Raw genomic sequence first — 3,966 nt, forward strand, 5'->3', positions numbered from 1 at the left:
AGTTTCAAACATTTGCACTTCGAAAGGAAGCAGGAAACACTATTTGTTTCAGAAAATAATTAATAGGCAAAAATTTCCAGAACCAAGTATTATTAGCATTTAGAGGCAGCAGAACCTTTTCTCCTTTGTAAGATCTTCTCCCCTCCCCATACTTTGTATTTTCTTCTCTCTTTAAAAAGGGGCTGGAATTGCCAGAGAGCCACAAGTCTAAGGAAAGCATTTTGACTTTAATAGTAAAAAATAGCCCTGAGAAGAGGTATAAAAATCAAATTCAGTAAAAGTTTATGGGTTTGGCTTTTTTTTAATATATATATGGCCAGGAAAATTTGGTCAAAGAAGGTCTTACATCCCTAACACTGGCACTGTCAGCATGGTAGAGCTGTTACCTTCAAGAAAAGAAGAGATATAACCAAACATACAGAAAACAGGGTCAGCAATAAAAAGAAAAATAAAACAAAACCCCCTTGTGCAGTCTCTCTGTGGGTATGCCAGATTCAACAAAACTTGATTGCAAACTTTAGGAAGGTTCAAGTGATGCTCAGTACCACAAACCTTGTCCAGGGAGGGTTTGGTAACAGGGAGCTCCAGGAAACTCCTCAAAATATTAATCCCAGCTGGGTAGCTCACTGCCAGGTTTGGTGTGGAATGGTCAATATAAGTGTGACTCAAAAAAACACATCTAAGGTTCCCAGGGGGTGCAAGGTGAGAAATCTTAAATTTTCGTATGTTAGCAAAATAAGGGTAACATGTGGCAAAACCTTAGGGTGCATGGACAATGTAGTTATATAAGATGTTTACAATCTCAGATTATTTTTAGTTTCAGGGGTGAATACACAAGCTCTCAAACACAAGAAGAAAAGATCCCTTCAAGCTCAGCTTAATTTCTTTCACAGGAAAACCACTGCAAATATTTCTGCTTTGTTTTACTCCTTAACAGCCATGGAAGATTTTACTTAAAAATACTTTTTGTTGTTGTTCTCTTTAAATTCAAATTATATGGTGCCTGGAACCAAATATTGCTGCACCTTGCTAGTATAAAAGAGTAAGAAAGGAGAACTAGGCCACCTATTTTCTTTTTCCAGGTGAAGGAAGCATGAAATATAGATCACAAATAATTAACATTATTGACATTTATTTATTTATTAAACAATTTGTTCATATTATTCAAGAGAGCAATAAAAAGTCATCATGCTTAACAAACATTTCCTATCCTGTCCAAATGTTTATAACACAGAAGAATAGCAATACTGGGCCAGTTGAGAAGACCATGTCTGAATCTGAACCCTGCCAGTGCCTGCCAGCCAGGCCCTGAGCAGGGAGAACAGGGATGGGGCAGCACACAGGGACACCTCTGGCACAGCCACCTGACTTTCAACAACCTGTGCTTTATGCATTTTCTAAGCCAGAGTTTTTCTGTTTCATTTTACTGCTTTGCTCTGAACACCAGCACTGTTTTCTCTTATTTCAAATTCTCTATAATTGACCTAACCATTTCTTGACCAAACTTAAAAGCTCTGCATATGCTTGCAGTACCTCCTTGCACAAGGAGAGGGGATGGGCTCCATTAAGCCTGAGACAAATTATCTCAAACAGGATCCCTTTCTTTTGAACACATTCTCTCCCACTCTCCTGTTCTAACAGCATCAATTCCAACTCTAACAAGTAGCAGCTTGTAGGACACTCATAGGGCAGCTCTAAGGTTGAAGGATCCATGCTTGACTCTGCTGCCTGTTACACAACCCCTTCCAGTATCCTACAAACATCACTAGATGTGCCTCCACTTGCTTCATCTCCTGGGATGTGTGGCTTTGGGACAACTTAAACCAGAGATGTTCTTTCTATGCTTTCTCTGTTGATAAATTCGGTGGGCAGCTGAGAATTAATCCCAGGATTGTTGACATCCCATGTGGGAAAAGACCTGAACACAACCTGGAATTTCACTGCACTGTCATGCCCATGGAGGAGGATATATCCATGATGCCCCTGGTACACTCTGACCACCTAGTGGAGGTAGAGCTGGAGGAGCATAGAGAAGGAACAGGAAGCATTGAAAGTTTTAATTGTGTGTTGAGTTCCAAGGTAGGTATGAACTCAGCACTACACTCCCTAAGAATCAGTAATACGGCAGCTGTGCATTTAGACTTTGTCCTTACACCTGTTGTCATTACTTACATGTGTGGAACAGCCAAAAAAAGAATGTTTTTCTTCTATGATAGTAGATTACATTAATCTCACTGACTCAAACAAACCCTGTTTTAAAGAGCCAACGTTAACACAAGGAGATCTACCAAATATACTCAATAATACTATATTTTATGAGGGAAGGACGATCTTAATGTCAGCAAAGTTTTTGATAGCACCAAACAGGGACACATTACTTTACCTGAGACTGTGCATTGACATTGGCCCGATTTGTAACCAATACTTTGACTACTTCTGCTTGTCCAGCGAGGGATGCTATGTGCAATGCTGTGTTTCCTTTCTGAAATGAGAGACAGTGATATTTGAAAAGAGTACAAAACCTGGACTTGAATTCACAACAGTACGATCAAGAACATATTCCACTTCAAAATATAGTGTTTCTTGCAATAAAATGCTCTTACTGAATATTTTTAAGGGGTGAGTTATTCCAGAAGACATGGACAGAAACCAAAACATGAATCTACAATTTGTTCAGTAAATGTCATCCCTGGTAATCTGTGACATTTATTATAATCTAAAAAGTTTCTATTACATAACTGTTGAGACCACCCCACCAGTGGAAAATGGGCAATTACTGCTGCTGCAATGTCTGTAATCAGCTGGCTGACACCTTGTGCCCATTCCATCTGTGTGAACAAGGGAACAACTAGATAGGCCTGACTGACCTTTGTTGCTGCATCCACACTGGCACCTCGCTGTATCAGTTCAGAGACAACTTCTACATGTCCTTCTTTGGAAGCGAGATGGAGAGCATTCAACCCGTTCTGGTAAAAAAAAAAAGGAAGGGAAAAAGAGAAAAGCAATGAGAAAGATTGACAAAGGTTTTCCAGTGTACCAAACATATCAGGAGACAAATTACTATATCCCACTGAGATGACTGCTTCCAAAAACTACTCTTAGGCAAACGTTACAAGAACTAGATTATAAGGGAAGAGTAAGAATTAAGTCAAGATATACTAGCTCTGGGGTCTCAAGTTCTGTGTGCTGTCCCATGATCTGATGTAATATAAATGGAATGAAAGATAACATTAAATAGCACCACATTCCCCAAGTGAAATAGTGTCTGAGTAAGGGGTAAAGTTTCAATTGGATAAAATATGCAAACATGGCTCATCAAAAGCATATAAGTTATCTTTGACATGAAGTACAACTATAAAGAGAAATTTGAGAAACAGTGACACAGGTATTTATTCAGCAAATTTGATCAAAATGTTCTTCAACCTGATTTGAAATGTTGATGTCCACTCCATTTTTTAAGTAGTCGAGAGCCTTTTCCAAGTTGCCAGCTCGAGCAGCTCTCAGGTAACTTGCATTTGTGTCAGACTGCAAGAATAAAAGAAAAGTCCCATTAGAAATTACAGCACAGTATAAAAGCACATTAGCTTGGCAAAGAAGCTACTAATGATACAACATATTGTACATACATTTAACTAGACATGAAAGGATCCCAAACCACCTGGGTCAAACCTGTCCCTCCTTGCTTATGCACAGTCCCTCTGGTCTAAATGGACTGTCAACCAGACTAGACAGCACAAGGTTTTCCTTCACACATAAACATGAATTATGTAGCACTGTCTAACACTCAAGGCGAATAGCCAGGGGCACATCTGGTACCCAGCATGGAACACAAACACGGCGAAGCTCAAGACTAGACTCCATGGAAACCATTCTGCTGTTTCCAAAAGTGCCACACCACCTTTAATGCCCAAGCTCAACAGACCAGACCAGTACTGTGAGATCCCACATGACATTGTGCAACCTGAT

At 39.6% G+C, this 3,966-nt stretch overlaps 1 protein-coding gene across 1 annotated transcript in view; it reads right to left on the reverse strand.

Annotated features, from left to right (window-relative positions):
* Window positions 1-3,526, reverse strand: part of LOC103808229 (ankyrin-3-like) — a 24,083-nt gene extending 20,557 nt beyond the window's left edge. The window contains exons 1-3 of the mRNA XM_009080997.1: window positions 3,424-3,526; window positions 2,868-2,966; window positions 2,384-2,482 (exon numbers count right to left, since the gene is read on the reverse strand). The gene's annotated coding sequence lies outside the window, so the exon portion shown is untranslated. The remainder of the gene's footprint in view (window positions 1-2,383; window positions 2,483-2,867; window positions 2,967-3,423) is intronic.
* Window positions 3,527-3,966: the final 440 nt, after the last annotated feature.

The sequence above is a fragment of the Acanthisitta chloris genome, unplaced genomic scaffold (genome assembly GCF_000695815.1).
Source record: "Acanthisitta chloris isolate BGI_N310 unplaced genomic scaffold, ASM69581v1 scaffold88, whole genome shotgun sequence".
Classification (NCBI taxonomy): Eukaryota; Metazoa; Chordata; class Aves; order Passeriformes; family Acanthisittidae; genus Acanthisitta; species Acanthisitta chloris.